This window comes from Delphinus delphis, chromosome X, assembly GCF_949987515.2.
Source record: "Delphinus delphis chromosome X, mDelDel1.2, whole genome shotgun sequence".
In the NCBI taxonomy this organism is placed as follows: Eukaryota; Metazoa; Chordata; class Mammalia; order Artiodactyla; family Delphinidae; genus Delphinus; species Delphinus delphis.
Window position 1 is genome coordinate 85,825,699 of NC_082704.1, and position 22,868 is coordinate 85,848,566.

Consider the following 22,868-nt stretch of genomic DNA (forward strand, 5'->3'; position numbering starts at 1 on the left):
TTAGTCTTAAAGGAAGTCTGAACACTTTCCAATGAATAAGCATCACACGGGGCACAGAGAAGTCGCGTTAGAAACAAAAGCCTTAACTTTTGAAAATTGAAAAGGCATTTCTAAACTCTTGGTAAAAAAAATAATAATAACGGAAATTAGAAAATACTTAGAGCTTAACGAAAACAATACATACCCAACTGTGGTCTCAGCTGACAATATAAGAAGACAGAAAATAATGATCTGATCGCTCAACTCAAATTCGAACAAGTCCCCTTACTGCCTCCAAAGACACCCATTATCAACCCCCAAATCCCCTTCGATGACACCCTCACCCACCCCTCCGTCTTCAAAGCCCTCACAAGATACCTCAGCGCCCGGAAGGCGCTACACGGAGGAGAGCTTCAAGGCAGCTGAGGTAAAAACGGCAGCAAAGCGACTTCCGGTCCGGTATCGACCTTAGCGCCACCCCTTCCCGAGAGTACTGTGTTTGCACTTGCTCCAGACCCTTAATATCCGAGCTGCTGTACAGCCCAAAGTTTGAAACAAATGGTTACAGTGAAACAATAGTTGAGTACACGCTGTTCTGTGCGCCATGAAGGATACACTTGTTTCTTTTGACACCAGTGCCTCCCTGTTTCACACATCAGGGTGATCTTCACTGCATTATTGTATGTGGCAGGAAAATTGATCCCTTTACCATTTCCGATTACTTTGAATAATTTCATATTCGTACCATTTTACTATCTGCTATTTCAGTCATGAGGTAGGCAATGAGAAAAACAAAGAAAAACAAGTAAATCAGCTTTTAGAAGTCGAGAAAGTAGAAAAAGATTTATGGAAAGGCAGGAAAATAGAAAGAAAAATGTAAGAAGGTAGTAATAAGTTCATATTTGAAATTTATACTTTATTACATAATCAGTAATAAAAAATTGTCAATGGGGTAAACTCTCCAGTTAAAGTCAGAGATTGTCATTTTGGATGAAAATTAACAAGTCTAGCCATATGCTGTTTATGCCAAACCTGGCAAATCATAAGGATACAGAAACGTTTGAAATAAAACGATGGAAGGAAATTTGCCAGGTACATGCTAATCAAAATAAAGCAAGGTCAATTATATTAATATCAGACTAAAAATACTAAGACAAAAAGTATTAATTGGGGTTCAAATGGTCATTCTATAATGCTTTGATTCACCATGAACATGTAAAAATTCCAATCTTATATAATACATGATTAAAATGATGTAAAATGAAAATAAAGAAAAATATATTAGTAAAAGTAAAACAAAAGTAAAATAGAAAAAAACATTATCATTGTGAAAGATTACAATCACACTGCTCACCTTTCAGGACTCAACTTTGGCATCACTGTCTGGGAAGCTCTCTCTGCTTCCTTTCCATCTGGATGACCAGCCTCTCTTCTGAATGAATTTGTGGACATAATTATATAGCAGGAATGTTTCTTTTATTTTAATCTTGAAATTAAGAAGTAAATGGAGGCATTGTCTGAACCCCTCACACCTGTTTTGTCACACCCATATTCCTCAAGTAGAAATGAAGGCAGGGACAATGTTGGTCTTGCTCACTACTGGTTGTGCAGTGCCCAGCTTACACATGACACACAAGAGTGTCCAGTAGCTACTGATGATCAGGTGCCTTGCCTGGTGTTGTTGCAAAGTGGCAAATTACTGCAATTTATCTGGCTGCATATTATTCCTTGAAGATAAGAGCAAATAAATGCTGTAATTTACACTAGAGTTGCATCTAACTAATCATCATGTAGAAAAGCAAAGTTCAAAAATGTTAAGAAGTTGCTGTTAAGAAGCTATTGTCCTGGTTCGAGCCTAGCCTCTAAAGACAGTATCCTGTAATGGAATAACTGAGGACATGGAAAGGAGACGTGACCCATGAGCCCCCCCCCCCAGCAAACTGGGGGCTGGCGAATAAGCCAGAACTGCAAACAGTCCTGATTGCTTTGAGCCCCCCCTCCCCGGCAAACTGGGGGCATGCGAATAAGCCAGAGCTGTGAACAGTCCTGAATGCTTTGAGCCCCACGCCCTCCCCCGGCAAACCGGGAGCCTGCGAAGAAGCATTGAGTGCTTTGGGCACTGATCCATGAGATGTCCTCAGTATAATCAGAGTGGTGGGAACGCAAGGAAATGTCCTTGTGCTACTTCAGTATAATCAAAATAATGGTGGGAACTTTGTGCTGCTTTTGCGCTCAAGGACGAAGCACGGCATGTTTTCAAGAAAGCCAATTATTGCTTGTATAATTAATAAAAACATAGGTTGCTGCTTTGGCATTTCTGAAATGTTAAGAAAACAAATCTTAAAATGTAAACGTAGATAATGCTTTAATAAAAGCTGCCACAGCAGGACAGACGGGGCTGTTTTGCCTGAGCGAGCGGCAGCCCTCTACTGCTGTGCTTCGGCACAATTCATCTCGTGTGATGAGCTTACTTTCGGCCCTGTCATAAGATAAACTACAACAGTATCCCCTGCTAAATCTTCACAGTTTTTATCAAATCCAGTTTAGGGATTGGGGCAAGAGGTGAGAAATTCGAGCTGAACTAAGAAGTAGTCTGCGAGCTCTAAAGAAAGCATTACTACCTCTCTATGGCTGTGAATGTTTATAAGCACTACTTGTTTTGTCCCAGCTAAACTTTTAACTTCCCTTTGAGTTATTTTTCATCACTGTGGCTCATTCAAAGAATCTCGGACAGCGTTTTGCTCTTCACCTCTGACTTCAGACCTACCTCTCCAATATCTCCTGTCTCTTTACTGCTGATTTCTTTCGTTCCCAGTTCCAAAGCCCTAGTTCAGGTTTCCTGTATTTTACATTATAATGAACTCCCACCTCTGACATGTGGCTGGCTAATCCATTTTGCCTCCAGGGTTGTCTTCCCAAAGGGCCACAGATGAAAAAATTATGTCACCATTCTCCTTGGGAATCTTCCCTGGATTCCCAGGGTATTCAGAATCAGTTCTCCACTCTGTGGTGTGCCCATCAAAGTTCTCTATGACAGGGCCCCACTTTCCTGTGATAGACAAATCCTCTTCCCAGGCCCTCCAGGTGTCAAACACTCAGGACATCCTGGATAGTCACTCTCTTGTCAATGCAGCATGGGCTTCCACATTCCAGGCCTTTGCTCAGGCTTGTCCTTCTCTTTTGCTTAGTCCTGCTCACCCTTCAAGACTCAGCTTTGGCATCACCATCTGGGAAGTTCCCTCTACTTCCTTTCCAACCAAGTGACCTGCTTCTCTTCTGAATGCACTTGTGGAAATAGTTATAATAGTGAGTGGTGTTCCTCTTATTTTAACCTTGGAATTATAAAGGATGGGGGAGAGTTGCCTGTACTTGTCTGTTTTGTATTTGTCTGCTTTTGCCTGTCAACTTTCTGCTTATCTTTCAATGTTAAGCTCAGGTGCCTGCCCCACTGGGAAGCCTTCCCCAAACCCCTTGCTCCTCCTTTTTCAGTTTTCTCACAACACCTCTGTCATTCTGCTTTGTGTCACTGTGTGGGTTGCAGGTTTCTCTCCTCTACTAGACAGTTAAGGCAATGCTGGAGTGTGAAGGACTCCCAGCACAGTGTTCCTACAACAGTTGTTGGTGATTCATATATTGGATATTATAAAAACCAAAGTTTTAAGGTTTATTTTAAGAAATAGTCTTCACAAAGTGAGAGAGTGGCATGGACATATATATACTACCAAACATAAAATAGATAGCTAGTGGGAAGCAGCCGCATAGCACAGGGAGATCAGCTCGGTGCTTTGTGACCATCTAAAGGGGTGGGATAGGGAGGGTGGGAGGGAGGGAGACGCAAGAGGGAAGAGATATGGGAACATATGTATATGTATAACTGATTCACTTTCTTATAAAGCAGAAACTAACACACCATTGTAAAGCAATTATACTCCAATAAAGATGTTAAAAAAAAAAAGAAATGATAAAGGGAGTCCTGAAGGTTGAAATGAAAGGACAATAGAGAGTAACTTGAAGCCATATGAAAAATAAAGATCTCAGTAAAGGTAAATACATGGGCAATTATAAAAGGCAGAATTATTGTAACAATGCTGCATAACCACATTGTTTGTTTTCTACATGATTTAAGAGACTACTACATTAAAAAAAGCAACTATTAATCTAGAAGCTACTATAATTATAACTTTGGTTTGTAACTCCACATTTTGTTATCTTCATAATTTGACAGGCTAATGCATTCTTTAAAAATTATTAGCTTAAGTTTTTGAACACACAATGTATAAAGAAGTAATTTTGTGAAATCAACAACTGAAAGACATGGGGATGGGGCTATTAAAGGAGAAATTTGTATATGCTACTGAAATTAAGCTGGTGTAAATTCAAATTAGAGTGTAATAACTTTAGGATGTTAAATGAAACCCCCATGGTAACCACAAAGAAAATTGCTATAAAATATACACCAAAGGAAATAAGAAAGGAATTTTAAAATTTCATTACCCAAAAAAAAAAAACCCAACAACTAAACGCAAAGGAAGACAGTGTTGCAGGGAAGGAGGGACAGAAAGCTAAAAGACATACAGAAAACAAATGCCAAAATGGAAGTAAGTCCCTCCTTATCAGTAATTACTTTAACGTAAATGGATTAAACTCTCCAATCAAACAATAGAGATTGGCAGAAAGGATTTTTTTCAAAAAAGTGATCCAACTGTATGGGGTCTACAAGAAATTCATTTTAGATCCCCGAACACTAATAGGCTGAAAGTGAAAGTATGTAAAAGGTTATTCCATGCATAATAAACAAAAGAGAGCAGGGATGGCTATACTAATATCAGACTAATAAATTTTTAGTCAAAAACTCTTGACAAGAGACAAGGAAGGACATTATATATTAATAAAAAGTTCAAAGCAGTGAGAATATATAACAATTATAAACATTTACATGCCTAATAACAGAACATCAAAATATATGAAGCAAAAATTGACAGAATTGAATGGAGAAATAGATAGTTTTACAATAATACTTGGAGACTTCAATACTCTACTCGCAATAATGAATACAATAACCAGACAAGAGATAACTAAGGAAACAGAGGACATGAACAACACAGTAAACAAACTCGATCTAACAGACATATACAGAACACTCTACCCACTACAGCAGAATACACATCCTTCACAAGTGTACATGGGACATATTCCAGGATAGACCACATGTTAGGCCACAGATTAAATCTCAATATTTTCTAAAGTTAGATATCACACAGAGTATCTTTTCTAAAAACAATGGGAATGGGCATCATCAGAAAATCTATAAGCAACAAATGCTGGAGAGGATGTGGAGAAAACGGAACCCTCTTGCACTGTTGGTGGGAATGTAAATTGATACAGCCACTGTGGAGAACAGTATGGAGGTTCCTTAAAAAACAAAACATAGAATTACCATATGGCCCAGCAATCCCACTACTGAGCATATACCCAGAGAAAACCATAATTCAAAAAGACACATGCACCCAAATGTTCATTGCAGCACTATTTACAATAGCCAGGGCATGGAAGCAACCTAAATGCCCATCGACAATCAAATGGGTAAAGAAGATGTGGCACATATATACAATGGAATATTACTCAGCCATAAAAAGGAACGAAATTGGGTAATTTGTAGAGACGTGGATGGATCTAGAGACTGTCATACAGAGTGAAGTAAGGCAGAAAGAGAAAAACAAATATCGTATATTAATGTATATATGTGGAATCTAGAAAAATGGTACTGGTGAACCGGTTTGCAAGGCAGAAATAGAGACACAGATGTAGAGAACAAACGTATGGACACCAAGGGAGGAAAGTGGGGTGCGGGCGGTGGTGGGATGAATTGGGAGATTGGGATTGACATATATACACTAATATGTATAAAATAGATAACTAATAAGAACCTGCTGTATAAAATATAAGAATAAAATAAAATATTAAAAAAATAAAAGCAATGGGATGAAATTAGAGATCAATAACAGAAAGAAAACGGGAAATTTCAGAAACCTGTGGAAGCTAAACAACACACTTTTAAGCATCCAATGGATCAATAAAGAAATCACAAGGGAAATTAGGAAATACTTAGCGACAAATGAAAAAGAAAACATAACATACAAAATCTTATGGAGGACTTCCCTAGTGGTGCAGTGGTTAAGAATCTGCCTGCCAATGCAGGGGACATGGGTTCAATCCCTGGTCCAGGACCATCCCACATGCCATGGACCAACTAATCCCATGCACCACAACTACTGAGTGTGCGCTCTAGAGCCCATGAGCCACAAATACTGAGCCCACGCACCACAACTACTGAAGCCCATGCACCCTAGAGCCCGCATACCACAACTACTGAGCCCGCGTGCTGCAACTACTGAAGCCTGGTGCCTGGAGCCCCTGCCCTGCAACAAGAGAAGCCACCACAATGAGAAGCCTGTGCACTGCAACAAAGAGTAGCCCTTGCTTGCCACAACTAGAGAAAGCCTGTGCACAGCAACGAAGACCCAACACAGCCCAAAAATAAGTAAAATTAAGAAAAAGAAAAGCTTATGTGACACTGTGAAAGCAATGCTAAGGGATAATTTATAGCTATAAACACATTAAAAAACAAGAAAGATCTCAAGTCAACATCTAACTTTACAACTTAAGGAATCTGTAAAAGAGGAAAAAATTAAATCCAAAGCTAGCAGAAGGAAAGAAATAATAAAGATTAGAGATAAAATGAAATAGAGAATAGAAAAGTGATAGAAAAGCAACAAAACCCAAAGCTGATTCTTGAAAAGATCAACAAAATGGATAAACATTTAGCTAGATGGACTAAGAAAGAAACAGAGGATTCAAATTATTAAAATCAAAAATGAAAGTGAGTACATTACTACTGATTCTACAGAAATAAAAAGAATTAAAAGAGAGTACTCTGAGCAATTGTATGCCAACAAATTGGATAACCTAAATGAAACGGACAAATTCCTAGAAAAACAAAGCCTACCAAGACTAAACCATGAAGAAATAGAAAATCTGAAGAGACCAATAATTAGTAAAAAGATTGAATCGGTAATCAAAAATCTCCCAAGAAAGGAAATCTCTGGGCCTAATAGCTTTCTCAATGAATTCTACCAAACATTTAAAGAAAAACTAACATCATTCCTTCTCAAGCTTTTCAATAAAAAATTGAAGAGTAGACAATGTTCCCTAATTCATTCATAATTCATTCATAATCAGCCAGCCTTATTCTGATCCCAAAGCCAGACAGACACTACAGGAAAAAAAAAATCCATCACAGACCAAAATCCCTTATGAATATTGATGCAAAAATAGTCAACAAACCAAATTAACAGCATATTAGGATTATACAACATGATCAAGTGGGATTTATTTCTGGAATGCATGGTTGGCTCAATATGAAAACTGAACAATGTAATACACCAACTTAACAAAATGAAAGGTCGAAAAGCCAAATGGTCATTTCAATTGATGGAGAAAAAGCATTTGACAAAATTCAACACTCTTTCATGATAAAAAAAAAATCAACAAACTAGGAATTGAAAGAAACTACCTCAACATAGTAAGATTGATGTATGAAAAACCCACAGAAAATACCATACTCAGTGGTAAAAGACTGAAAACTTCCTCTAAGGTCAGACACAAGGCAAGGATGCCCACCTTTGCTACTGCTATTCAAAATAGTGGAAGTCCTGACCAGAGCAATTAGGCAAGAAAAAGAAATAAAAGGCATATAAATTGGAAAAGAAGAAGTAAAATGATCTCTGTTCACAGATAATATGCTCTTATATGTAGAAAACCCTACATTCGATAGAGACACCAAAAAAAACCCCTGTTAGAACTAGTATACAAATTCAGCAAAGTAGCAAGACATAAGGTCAGCACACAAAAATCAGTTGCATTTGTATGCACTAACAATGAACAATCCAAAAAGGAAATTTAAAAACCAATTGCATTTATAATATCAAAAGGAATAAAAATATTTAGGAATTAACTTAACCAAGGAAGTTAAAAGACTTGTACAATGAAAACTACAAAACATTTCTGAAAGAAAATAAAGACAGAAATAAATGGAAAAATAACCCATGTTCATAGATTAGAAAACATAGGTAAGATGTCAATACTGATCTAGATTCAATGCAATCCTTATCAAAATCCCAATTTTTTTTCACACAAAAAAATCCTAAAATTCATATAGAATCTCAAGGGACCTTGAATAGCCAAAACAATCTTGAAAAAGAAGAACAAAATTGGACAACTCACAATTCCTGATTTCAGTCTTACTACAAAGGTACAGTAATCAAAACAATATGGTACTGGCATAAAGACAAACATATAAGCCAATGGAATAGAACAGAGAATCCAGAAATAAACCCTTGTATATATGATCAAATGATTTTTGAGAAGGCTATCAAGACTATCAAGGCGATCAGTACTATCAAGGCTATCAGTGGGGGAAAAACAGCCATTTCAACAAATGGTGCTGGGAAAACTGAATATCCACATGGGAAAGAATGAAGTTGGATCCGTACCTAACACCATATTAAAAAAATAACTCAAAATGGATCCATGACCTAAATGTAAGATCTAAAACTCTAAGAACATAGGGCAAACACTTCACAACCTTAGATTCAGCAATCGTTTCTTGGGTATGACACCAAAAGCATAGGCAACAACAACAACCAAAAAAATTTGACAAATTGAACTTCATGAAAATTAAAAATTTTTGTGCATCAGAAGACACTATCAGGGCTTCCTTGGTGGTGCAGTGGTTAAGCATCCACCTCCCAATGCAGGGGACATGGGTTCAAGCCCTGGTCCAGGAAGATCCCACATGCCGTGGAGCAACAAAGCCCGTGTGCCACAACTACTGAGCCTGCGCTCTAGAGCCTGCAATCCACAGCTACCGAGCCCACGTGCCACAATTACTGAAGCCCGCGCCTAGAGCCCAGGCTCCGCAACAAGAGAAGCCACCACAATGAGAAGCCTGTGCACCGTAACAAAGAGTAGCCCTGGCTTGCCACAACTAGAGAAAGCCCACGCACAGCAACGAAGACCCAATGCAGCCAAAAACAAATTAATTAATTTTTAAAAAGACACTATCAATAGAGTGAAAAAGGCAACACACAAAATGGGTGAAAATAATTGCAAACTGTATATCTGATAAGGGATTAATATCCAGAATATATACAGAACTCCTAAAACTCAACAACAAAACAACCCAATTAAAAAGTGGGCATGGGACTTCCGTGGCAGTCCAGTGGTTAAGACTTTGTGCTTCCAATGAAGGGGTCATGGGTTCAATCCCTGGTCAGGAAACTAAGATCCCATAAGCTGCACAGTGCGGCCAAAAAAAAAAAGTGGGCAGAGGACCTGAATAGACATTTTCCAAGGAAGACACACAGATGGACAACAGGCACATGAAAATACACTCAACATCACTAATTGTTAGAGAAATACAAATCCAAACTACATGTAATACCGCTTCACACTCATTAGCAGAGCTACTATCAAAAAACAGAAAATAACTAGTGTTGGCAAGGATGTGGAATAATTGGAACCCTTGTGCACTGTAGTGGGAATGTAAAATGTACAGTCACTAATGAAAAAAATATAACAGTTTCTCAAAAAATTAACAGTAGAACTCCCATATGATCCAGCAATTCCACTTCTGGATATATATTCAAAAGAATTGAAAGCAGGGTCTTAAAGAGATATTTGTCCTCCCATGTTTATAGCAGCTCTTAGAAAGAGCAATAACTCCGTTCTGCCTACCGGTACCGGGAATGTGGTCTTTTCAAGTCTGCCACTGAACTGGGGAGTTGGGGGTGGGAGTAGGGAAAGTTAAAATGCCACAGAACTTGCTGTTCGTACTGAGATTCAGTATATGTTCTTGACTAAATGCTTCCCAGGTAACTGAAAAACTTTGGTTGATTTCCAGAGTTGTGAAAAAGTTGATTTTGACAATATTTTGCCAGTTTTTTCATTGCTTTTATGGAAGGGTGAAATTCCAGGGATCCTTACTCCTCCATCTTTGCTAATAGTGCTCCCTTTTATCCTTTTTTACATCTTTAGGACCTGCAGTGATTTCACCTCTGTCATTCTTAATCTTAGTGACTAGTGTCTTCTCTCTTTTTTTCCTGATCATTCTGGTTAGAGGTTTCACAATTTTATTGATCTTCTCAAAGAACTAGCTTCTGGTTTCATTGATTTCCTCTATTGATTTTCTGGTTTCTATTTCATTGATTTCTGCTCTGATCTTTATTATTTCCCTTCTTCTAATTACTTTAGATTTAATTTGCTCGTACAGCTTTTGTTTCTTAAGAAGGAAGCTGAGATTACTGCTTTAAGAGCATTCTTAATTTCTAATATAAATGCTTAGTGCTATAAATGTACCTCTAAATATTTCTTTAGCTGAATCCCCCTATTTTTATATGCTGTGCTTTCATTTTCATTTAGGTCAAAATATCTTATAATTTCAAGTTTTATTTCTTCTTTCATCTACAGATTATTTAGAAGTATGTAATTTAGTTTCAAAACATTTGGGGATTTTCCAGGGATCTTTCTGGTTTTGATGTCTAATTTAATTCAGTTCTGGTCCCAGGCCATACTTTGTATGATATGAATACTTTTAAATGTATTTGATTGGTTCCATGACCCTGAATATGGTCTATCTTGGTAAATGGGTTACATGTGCTCTTGTAAAGGAAGTGTAGTCTGCCGATATGCTCTATAAATGTCAATGAGGGCAAGTTGGTTGATAGTGTTATCCAAGTCTTCTATATCCTTACTTCTTCTCTTCTGTTTACTTATTCTAGTGATTATTGAGAGAAGGGTGTTGAAATATTGGACTGTAATTGTGGATTGATTTATTTCTCCTTGCAGTTCTATCAGGATTTTCTTGACACTTTTTGAAGCTCTGTTATTAGGTCCCTAAACATTCAGGATTGTTATGTCCTTTTGATGAATTAACCCCTTTATTATTACAGAATGAACCTGTCGAGAGAAAAACTGTGACTCTAAGAGTACTTAAAGATTTTACTCAACGGATGTGCATCAGTTAGAAACTTAAGAACGATAAACTTCCCAAGCTGAGGCAGGATTAATTTATATAGGGCAAGAAGGGCATATGACTGTGGTCTGTCCCAGGCTGCAATTTTTCTTATCTGTAACTGCTGAAAATTTGTGGTTCGAACTGTTGAGAGACTGTTCCAGTTTTCCATGCCTTCTTCTCAGGATCAGAGGTGCAATCTCATGCCTGCAGCTTTCAGAACAGTTTTTTTGAAACCTGTTTCTGTCATTCTTAAAGTTTTTCAAAGTTCAGGAGAAGAGGAGATTGAAAGAAGGAGGAGGGAAGAGAGAAGGGGAGATCAAGATGGCAGAGGAAGAGGATGCAGAGCTCACCTATACCCACAAACACATGAAAAATACATCAACGTGTGGAACAATTCTCACTGAAAACAAACTGGAGACTGGCAAAATGGCTGTAAAAATGATCCACACAGAATCAGCTAGGAAGGGAAGAGAAGCAATCAGGTCAAGACATGCACCCCTGAGAGAGGGCACAGAAGATGAAGGGGACTGCACAGGCTCAGAGGTCCTCCCTGGGGAGTGAGAAGTTCAAGCCACATATTGAGCACCCAGCCTTGGGGTCTGACACGGGGAAGACAAGAAACTGGAGCTGGTTTGAAAACCAGTGAGACTAATAGGAGGGCTGTAAGAAACCTACACACCACTCATGAAGAGCATGCACATGCTTGCTTACTCCCCGGAACAAGGGTGGGGAAGCATATTGAAACTACCCAGGACTCTGGCTGGTTTCCCATGACCAACCCAGCATGTGACCCAGCCTGAGCTAAGCCTCTGCTCTGGCCCCACTTGCTCCATGGTGCAGCTCTGCATTAGGGTGAGGGCTACCATGGCAGAGGGGAGTGCACAGTTGTGAGGGACCGAGCTGGCTCAGACCCAGCATGGCATCTAAACAAGGTGAAGGCAGCCATTGCTGGCACTTGCAGGAATGGTCCAGAACAGTGACTGGTGCTGGTACTGCTACAGCCTGTGCCCTGACCCACACCAAGCACCTGCTCCAGCTCCTCTTGCTCCAGTACTGCTCCCCTTTGGGACAAGGGTGCCTGTGCTGGGAGACGGGAGAGCACACACTTAGAGGGAATGGAGCCAGCTCAGACCGGACTCTTAGGACTTATGCTCCAGCAACTTAGGACCCACCCCCACCCCTACCCCCACCCCCACCCCCAACAGGGTGGTGTTGGCCACTGAGCAGAGGAGAAGCCCTAGACCACATCTGGCCCTGGCTCTAGCCCCTCCATTTCCAGCCCCACCTTCTACCAATGTGATAGCTACCAGCACACTCTGGGGGAAGATGTGATTCATGCTCACTTCAGATCCAGCTCTCCCATCAAAGCCACTGGGCACATGAAGACAGTATTGTGATGCTCCCACACAAGGACCCTCCTTCAAGATTGGTATAGGTAACTATTTCACCTAATTTCATAGAGACAGAGGAAGTTAAGCAAAATGAGAAGGCAGAGGAATTTTTTCAGATGAAAGAACAAGAGAAAACCCCTGAAAAAACAACTAATGAAACAGAAATTATTTATTATTATTAAAGAGTTCAAAGCATTAGCAATAAAATGCTAACCGAATTAAGGAAACAGATATATGAACACAGTGAGAATTTTAACAAGGAACAAGAAAATATTAAAAAGAAACAGGCAGAACTGAAGAATAAAATAACTGAAATGACAAATACACTAGGAGGAATTAACAGCAGACTAGGTGATACAGAAGAACACATAACTGATCTGGAAGATAGAAAAATGGAAATCACCCAATTAGAACAGCAGACAGAAAGACAAATGAAAAAGAAAACGAAAGCAACATACGAGATCTACGGGATAATATAAAACATGCCAACATCCGCATTATAGGGCTTCCAGAAGGAGAAAAGAGAGGAAAGGGAATTGAAATGTATTTGAAGAAATTATGGTTGAAAACTTCTGAAACCTAAAGAAAGAAACAGATATCCAGGTACAGGAAGCACAGAGGGTCCCAAGCAAGATGAACCCATACAGACTCACACCAAGATATATCATAATTAAAATGGAAAAAGTTAAAGATAAAGAGAGGACTCTAAAGGCGGCAAAGAAACATGGAGTCAGTTACAAGGGAACCCCCATAAGGCTCTCAGCTGATTTCTCTTCAGAAACTTTGCAGGCCAGAGGGAGTGGCATGATATATTCAAAGTCCTGAAAGGGAAAAACCTGCAACTTAGGATACCCTACCCAGCAAGATTACCATTTAGAATAGAAAGAAAGATAAAGAATTTCTCAGACAAGCAAAAGCTAAAGGAATTCAGCAATATTAACCTCCCTAAAAGAAATATTGAAGGGTTTTCTCTAAAAAGAAAAGAAGCAAGAATCTATTGGAAAGGCAGATATATAAAAGGATTGACGATCACTTAAATAAGCCAGCATATAGATTAAAAAACAATCAAAAAAATTTGTAAAAGCAATTGTAACTACAATTAACAGCAAAAGGATAAGCATGAACATGTAAAATAGAACATCAAAATCACAAAATGTGGGGGAGGGAAGTAAAAAATGTACATCTTTTAGAATGTGTATGACCTTAAATGATTATCAGTTTATAGCAAGTAGATACAATTATGGGTCAACATATATGAATCCCACGGTAACCACAAATCAAAAATCAACAATAGATACACAAAAAAACAAAAAGAAAGGAACTCAGGCATACTACAAAAGAAAATCACCAAACCACAAAAAGAAAAAGAAATGAACAAAAAACTACAAAAAAATGAGAAAACAAGGAATTAAATGGTAATAAATACATACCTATCAATAATTACTTTAAATCTCAATGGACTAAATACTCCAAACAAAACAGGGTGGCTGACTGGATAAAGAAACAAGACCCTTCAACATGCTGCCTACAAGAGACTTCAGGGTGAGAAAACACACACAGAATGAAAGTGAGGGGATGGAAAAAGTTATTTTGTGCAAATGGAAATGACAAGAAAGCAGGGCTAGCAATACTCGTATCAAAATACACTTTAAAACAAAGGCTATAATGAAAGACAAAGAAGGGCATTATATAATGATAAAGGGATCAATAGAAGAAGAGGATACTACACTCGTTAACATATATGTGCCCAATACAGGAGCACCTAAATATGTAAAGCAAATACTGACAGACATAAAGGAAGAAATTGACAATAGTACAATAAGAGTAGGAGACTTTAACGCCCCACTGACATCAACGGGCAGATCACTGAGACAGAAAATCAATAAAGCAATAGAGGTCCTAAATGACACAATAGACCAGTTGGACTTAATTGATATCTACAGGGCACTACGTGCAAAGAAAGCAGAATACACATTCTTTTCAGGTGCAAATGGAACGCTCTCCAGGATAGATCACATACTAAGTCACAAAACAAGCCTCAACAAATTTACGAGGATAGAAATTATTTCAAGTATCTTTTCTGACCACAAAGGCACAAAGCTAGAAAATAACTACAGAAAGAAAAAGGGGGAAAGAACAAACACGTGGAGACTAAACAACATGCTATTAAAAGAAAAGTCAACAATGAAATCAAAGAGGAAATCAGAAAATACCTCAAGACAAATGAAAATGAAAACACAATTTTCCAAAATCTGTGGGATGCAGCAAAATCAGTTCATAGCAGTACAGACCATTCTCGAGAAATAAGAAAAATCTCAACTAAACAACCTAGCCTACCACATAAAAGAATTAGAAAAAGAAGAACAAACAAAGCCCAAAGTCAGAAGTAGGAAGGAAATAATAAAGATCAGGGAGGAAGTAAAAAAAATAGAGATAAAAAAACCAAAAAGGTAAATGAAACCAAGAGCTGGGTTTTCAAAAGGATAATGAAACTGATAAACTTTTAGCCAGGCTCACAAAGAAGAAAAGAGAGAGGACCCAAATAAACAAAATAAGAAATGAAAGAAGAGAGATAATAATGATATCACAGAGATTAAAAAAATCATAAGAGAGGGCTTCCTGGTGGCGCAGCGGTTGAGAGTCTGCCTGCCGATGCAGGGGACACAGGTTCGTGCCCCGGTCCGGGAAGATCCCACATGCCATGGAGCAGCTGGGCCCGTGAGCCATGGCCGCTGAGCCTGCGCGTCCGGAGCCTGTGCTCCACAATGGGAGAGGCCACAACAGTGAGAGAATCACGTACTGCAAAAAAAAAAAATCATAAGAGAATACTGTGAACAGTTATATGCCAACAAATTGGACAACCTAGAAGAAATGGACAAATTTCTAGAAACATACAGCCTGCCAAGACAGAGTCAAGCAGAAACACAGTTTGAACAGACTGATCACTAGAAGTGAAATTGAATCTGTAATTAAAAAATATAAAACTTCCAGGAGGACCTTCAAGATGGCAGGGGAGTAGGACATGGAGATCACCTTCCTCCCCACAAATACATCTAAAATACATCTACACATGGAACAACTCCTAATGAACACCTACTGAACGCTGGCAGAAGACCTCAGACTTACAAAAAGGCAAGAAAATCTCCACGTGGCTGGGTAGGGCAAAAGAAAAAAGAAAAAAACAGAGACAAAAGAGTAGGGACAGGACTTGCCCCTCTGGGAGGGAGCCATGAAGGAGGAAAAGTTTCCACACACTAGGAAGCCCATTCACTGGCAGAGATGGGGGGTGGCGGGGCGGAAGCTTCGGAGCTATGCAAGAGAGCGCAGCAACGGGGTGCGGAGGGCAAAGCAGAGAGAATCCCGCACAGAGGATTGGTGCCAACCACCACTCCCCAGCCTGAGATGCTTGTCTGTTCAGGGCAGGTGGGGGCTGGGCACTGAGGCTCAGGCTTCGGAGGTCAGACCCCAGGGAGAGGACTGGGGTTGGCTGCGTGAACACAGCCTGAAGGGGGCTAGTGCACCACAACTGAGGGAGTCTGGGAAAAAGCCTAGGCCTTCCTGAGAGGCAAGAGACCATTGTTGCAGGGTGCTCAAGGAGAGGGGCAATCCCACCATAGGAGCTTCTACCTACATGCACTCACAGACGGCAGGGCATCACCCATGCGAGCCGCAGCTGCTACCTAGGATCCCAGAGGCGGGCGCGACGGCTGCCGCTGCTGCTGCCGAGGGTCCCGGGAGCAAGTGCAGGTCACTGCTCACACCTTCCTGGGAGCCTGTGCTGCCCACCACTGCCAAGGGTCCCATTATCTGGGGCCAACTTCCCTGGGAGAATGCATGGCATGCCTCAGGCTGTAGCAACTTCCTGCTGGCCTCTGCCACTGCAGGCACTCCCCCCACACCCCAACTGTGACAGCTGTATCCCTCCCTCTCCCCGGCCTGAGTGAGCAAGTGAGCCCTAATCAGCCTCTGCTTTCACCCCTCTTGGCTGGGCAGGAACAGATGCCTGAGGGTGGCTGACAGGCAGAGGAAGGGCCAAAACCAAAGGTGAACTCCAGGGGCTGTGCGACCAAAGAAGAGAAAGGGAAATCTCTCCGTGCAGCCACAGGAGCAGCGGATTAAACCCCTGCAATTGGCTTGGTAAAACCTGAATCTGTGAAATATCTGAAGAGAAAACGAGTGTTCCCACAATCGAGGCTGTGGACTTTGGGGGCAACTGTGGACTTTGGAGACAAGTACATGCAGGAGTAAGGCCAGATCAGAGTCTGAGCTGGCCCCACAGTGCCACAGCAGGTCCAGAGACCTACCTAGAAGTATTGGAGGACCATTGTTTGGGGGTGCGCAAGGAGAGGGGATTCAGAGCACCGCCTAAACGAGCTCCAGAGACGAGCGTGAGCCGCAGCTATCAGTGCGGACATGAGAGATGGGCATGAGACGCTAAGGCTGCTGCTGCAGCCACCAAGAAGCCTGTGTGCGAGCACAGGTCACTATCCACACCTCCTCTCCGGGAGCCTGTGCAGCCCGCCACTGCCAGGGTCCCATGATCCAGGGACAACTTCCCCGGGAGAACACACAGCGCACCTCAGGCTGTTGCAATGTCACGCCGGCCTCTGCCACCACAGGTTTGCCCCGCATTCTGTACCCCTCCCTCCCCCTGGCCCGAGTGAGCCAGAGCCCCCTAATCAGCTGTTACTTTAACCCCATCCTGTCTGAGCGAAGAACAGACACCCTCAGGCGACCTACACGCAGACGTGGGGCCAAATCCAAAGCCGAACCCCAGGAGCCATGCAAAAAATAAGAGAAAGGGAAATTTCTCCCAGCAGCCTCAGGAGCAGTGGATTAAATCTTCACAATCAACTTGCATCTCTGGAATACCTGAATAGACAACAAATCATGCCAAAATTGAGGCAGTGGACTTTGGGAACAACTGTAGACTTGGAGTTTGCTTTCTGCATCTAATTTGTTTCTGGTTTTATGTTTATCTTAGTTTAGTATTTAGAGTTTATTATCATTGGTAGATATCTTTATTGATTTCGTTACTCTCTTCCTTTTTATATATATATTTTTTTCCTTTTTCTCCTTTTGTGAGTGTGTATGTGTATCCTTTGTGTGATTTTGTTTGTATAGCTTTCCTTTAACCATTTGTCCTAGGGTCCTGTCTGTCCATTTTTTTTTTGCTTTTGGTTTTTTTTTTAGTATAGTTTTAGGGCTTGATATCACTGGTGGATTTGTTTTTTTGGTTCGGCTGCTCTCTTCTTTCTTTCTTTCTTTTTTTAAAAATTTTTAATATTTTTTTATTTTAATAACTTTATTTTATTTTTTCTTTCTTTTCTCCTTCCTTCCTTCCTTTCTCTCTTTCTTTCTTTCTTTCCTTCTTTCTCTCTCTCTCTCTCTCTCTCTCTTCCTCCCTCCCACCCTCCTTCCCTGCCTCCCTCCCTCTCTCTCTCTCTCTCTCTTTCTTTCTTTCTTTCTTTCTCCCTTTAAGTCTGAGCCGTGTGTCTGACAGGGTCTTGGTGCTCCAGCCAAGTGTCAGGCCTGTGCCTCTGAGGTGGGAAAGCCGAGATCAGGACATTGGACCACCAGAGACCTCCCAGCTCCACGTAATATCAAACAGTGAAAGCTCTCCCAGAGATCTCCATCTCAAAGCTAAGAGCCAGCTCCATTCAACAACCAGCAAGCTACAGTGCTGGACACCCTACAACTAGCAAGGCAGGAACACAACCCCACCCATTAGCAGAGAGGCTGCCTAAAATCATAATAAGGTCCCAGACACCGCAAAACACCACCGGACACGGTTCTGCCCACCAGAAAGACAAGATCCAACCTCATCCACAAGAACACAGGCACCAGTCCCCCCCACCAGGAAGCCCGCACAACCCACTGAACCAACCTTAGCCACTGGGGGCAGACATCAAAAACAACAAGAACTATGAACCTGCAGCCTGCAAAAAGGAGACACCAAACACAGTAAGTTAAGCAAAATGAGAAGACAGAGAAACACACAGCAGATGAAGGAGCAAGGTAAAAACCCACCAGACCAAACAAATGATGAGGAAATAGGCAGTCTACCTGAAAAGAATTCAGAGTAATGATAGTAAAGATGATCCAAAATCTTGGAAATAGAATGGAGAAAATACAAGAAACGTTTAACAAGGACCTAGAAGAATTAAAGCTCAAAGAAACAATGATGAACAACACAATAATTGAAATACAAAATTCTCTAGAAGGAATCAATAGCAGAATAACTGAGGCAGAAGAACAGATAAGTGACCTGGAAGATAAAATAGTGGAAATAACTACCACAGAGCAGAATAAAGAAACAAGAATGAAAAGAATTGAGCTCCCAGCCCCGCCCACCCCGGCGGGTGAGCAGACAAGCCTCTCGGGCTGATGTTGAACTATCCTTGTGTCTCTGGAATAAACCCCACTTGATCATGACTTTTTTTTTTTAACATCTTTATTGGGATATGATTTCTTTACAATGGTGTGGATCATGACTTCTTTAGAACTACAAGCTCCTGAACTGCTTTCGTCCACTGATCTTCTTTCTAAGTTACAAGAGAAGACAGCTTTACCAAATCTTTTATTTCAAAACATTGAACTTCTGTTTTCCACCTTCCAAGGGTTTCCAGAAAGGAAGCAAAACCACAGACTTGTCAACTGTCAGAGAGTTTAGATACTTCAAGTTCTGAAAGTGAAGCAGAGAGTGAACCAGAACAAGTTTCTGGTTACAACAGACTACTTGCCACATTAAAGGATGTTTCCAAGGAAGATGAGGAGGAGGAAGAGGAAGAAGAAGACAGTGTTATAGATGAGACAGAAATGAATCTTGAAGATGGCGATAGTGACATCAGTGTGGAGGAAGAGACGGCAGTAGCGTCTACTGACATGCAGAAGAATGCGGCCTTACCTGCTGACCCTAAGGGAAAAGATGGGCACGGGCCACCTGGCACATCAGAGGAATCCCCAGAGGAGTTTACAGATGCAAAACATGAGTCACTCTTCAGCCTAGAAACCAACTTTCTCGAAGAGGAAAGAGAAGGCAACTGTTCTCTGAAAGCATTACAAGATCCATTTGCACAACATGTAAACAAAGAACTGAAAGAAAAAGAAATCCAGGCTGTTGCCACAAATCCCAAAACTACCCACCAGCTAAAATGGCCCATCCTGGGCCAGCTTGTCTTTTCATCCAGGTTTCAACAGTTGGAAACCGGAAACCTTTAAACCCCCAAAGGACATTGACTTAAAGTCACTTCATCTCCAGAAGCCTCTGGAATCCACCTGGATCAAGACCAACAGCCAGTTCCTCTCTGGTCCCCCAAATTCAAGTAGCCCCTTCACACCCCTCCAGAAAGAGCTCTTCTTAATTATGAATTCTTACCAGGACCTGTTCTACCCAGAAAGGACTGGACACGTCCTCAAAGCCAATACCCAGGTGCGTACAAACAACAGCAGGTGCCGAAGCCAGAAACTTGGGGTGGGTGATGATGATGACTTCAGGGACCAAGGGCTAACGAGGCCCAAGGTGCTGATAGTGGTGCCATTCCGGGAAGCTGCTTTGCGGGTGGTACAGCTCTTCATCAGTCTTCTTGAGGGCGACAGCAAGAAGGAAATAATTGTAGGCAACAAAAAGAGGTTTAATGGAGAGTATGGCTCAGATCCCGAGGAGAGGCCACCCAACCTGAAGAGGCCTGAGGATTATGAAGCTGTATTTGTCGGCAACATCGATGACCAGTTCAGGACTGGAGTGGCAATACTGCAGAGAAGCATCCGACTTTATGCCCCCTTCTATTCGTCAGACATCCTCATTGCCTCCCCTCTGGGCTTGAGGACCATCATTGGTGGAGAAGGAGAGAAGAAGAGAGATTTTGACTTTCTGTCTTCTATTGAGCTTCTCATCATTGATCAAGCTGACATTTACCTGATGCAGAACTGGGAGCATGTCTTGCATTTGATGAACCACATGGACCTACTGCCCTTGGACTCACATGGGGTGGACTTTTCTCGAGTGCGCATGTGGAGCCTCAATAATTGGTCCAAGTACTATCGTCAGACGCTGCTGTCTGGGGCCCTGCAGGATGCCCAGATCAACTCTGTGTTCATCAAATACTGCGTCCATGGGCAAGGCCAGGTGGCTGTGAGGAACGTCCCGATGACAGGCTGCATCAGTCATGTCCTGGTGCAGCTCCCACGTGTCTTCCAGAGGATGGAAGCTGAAAACCTAGCTTCAGTGATTGATGCCAGGTTTAACTTTTTCGTCAACAAGATTTTGCCTCAGTATCGTGACGCAGTCATGTCTCACACGCTTATCTATGTCCCCTCCTACTTGGACTTTGTGCGTCTCCGAAATTACTTCAAGAAGGAGGAACTGAACTTCACTCATATCTGCGAGTGTGCCCAGAAGTCTGGTGTCTCCAGGGCCAGACACTTCTTCCTTCAAGGAGAGAAGCAGTTCCTGCTCCTCACAGAGCGCTTCCATTTCTACAAAAGATACACAATAAAAGGCATCAGGAACCTGATTTTCTATGAACTGCCAACATATCCCCACTTCTACAGTGAAGTCTGTAACATGCTGCAAGCCACCACCAGAGGAGAGGAAGCTGCCTGGACCTGCACTGTCCTCTACTCCAAGTACGATGCCCAGAGGTTGGCTGCTGTGGTCGGGGTCGAGCGGGCTGCACAGATGCTGCAGTCCAAGAAGAACGTCCACCTCTTCATTACTGGAGAGAGATGAGAATTGGTTGGACAGGAAATGGTGTTTGGTGTGATATGTCATGCTTGGTTCTGTGTCACTTGGACCTGATTCTGATCACTTACACAAAGAAGGGCTGCAACAAGGAAGGAGCACCAGGCAGGTTCTTTTCAGATACTTCTTTCTTTTCAGATCATATATACCTGAAAAGTTCAGTGTAAACCAGATTTTGGTAAAACTCATCTTTCAGAGGTCAGGGGAGAGCTCATGGGACTCTGAGAAGTTGATAGAAGGAAACTTCTACTTGTGAATTTTTTTGGACGCCATAAATTCTTTTGTTGTGACTTCACCTCTAATTTATTACACTTGGTAAATTCTTAAAAAAAAAAGAACGAAAAGAATTGACTCAATCTACACTACCAACTCTGCAGGGGTAGTGTGAAAGCAGCATAGACAGTATGTAAACAAATGAGTGTGGCTGTGTTTCAATAAAACTTTATTTATAAAAACTGGTGGTGGGCCAGATTTGGCCTATGGGTTCTAGTTTGCTGATCCCTGATATAAAGAACTCTTAAAAATTGAGAAACATGGGCCTAAAAACCTCATTTTAAAAATGTGGGAGCAACCTAAATGTCCATTGACAGATGAATGGATAAAGAAGATGTGGTACATATATACAATGGAATACTACTCAGCCATCAAAAAGAATGAGATAATGCCATTTTCAGCAACAGGGATGCAACTAGAGATTATCATACTAAGTGCAGTAAGTCAGAAAGAGAAAGACAAACACCATATGATATCACTTATATATGAAATCTAAAACCTGACACAAATGCATCTACGAAACAGAAACAGACTCACAGACGTAGAAAACAGACTTGTGGTTTCCAAGGGGGATGGAGGGTGGGGGAGGGATGGAGTGGGACGCTGGGGTTAGCATATGCAAGCTATTATATATGGAATGGATAAACAAGGGAAAAAATATTTTAAAAAGAATGTATGTATATGTATAACTGAATCACTGCTGAACAGCAGAAATTAACACAACATTGTGAATCAACTATACTTTAATACAAAACAAATTTAAAAAATGGGAAGACATGAACAGGTAATTCACAAAAAGAAAAAGAGATGTACGATGGCCACCAAATATATTTTTAAAGCTCAAACTTACTTACAATTAGCAAAATGCACATTAAAATAACACCAAGATGCCATGTCTCATCTATCAGACTGGTAAAAATTAAAAGTGTGACAATATGTTATGTTGGTGAGGCTGTGGGGAAAAAAGCACTCTAGTATATTTCTGTTGGGAACACAAACTGCTTCAATCCTTCTGGCGAGGAATTGGGTAATATCTAACTAGACTACATTTGTTCTTACCTCTTGAGTCAGCAATCCTACATCTAGAAATCCATCTTAAAGATCTCCAACAAAAGGAAGACTATGAATGGATATGGAATGATTTCATACTGTTAAATGAAAAAAGTGAAGCTTTAAAGAGTGTCTAGAAAGAAGGGGATATAAGAAGACATACATGTCCTTGCAAAAGAAATACAGGAGGATACACTTGAAACTAAAGAGCTCACTTACCTACATGGGATAGGTGGGAAAGGGACAGGATAGTAGGGACAAGGAGATAAGTGACGCTTCTCTGAATATACCTTTTTGTGTAGCTTTGATTCATGAAACCATACTGTTTCACATCCTCCAAAAAAATTAAAATTAACTA

The 22,868-nt window shown here is 41.0% G+C and overlaps 1 protein-coding gene and 1 pseudogene across 1 annotated transcript in view; one reads left to right on the forward strand and one right to left on the reverse strand.

The window, feature by feature from the left end:
* Positions 1 to 22,868, reverse strand: part of ZNF157 (zinc finger protein 157) — a 505,987-nt gene that overhangs the window by 131,778 nt on the left and 351,341 nt on the right. The gene's annotated exons all lie outside the window — the stretch shown is intronic.
* Positions 311 to 21,521, forward strand: LOC132418206 (U3 small nucleolar RNA-associated protein 25 homolog; annotated as a pseudogene).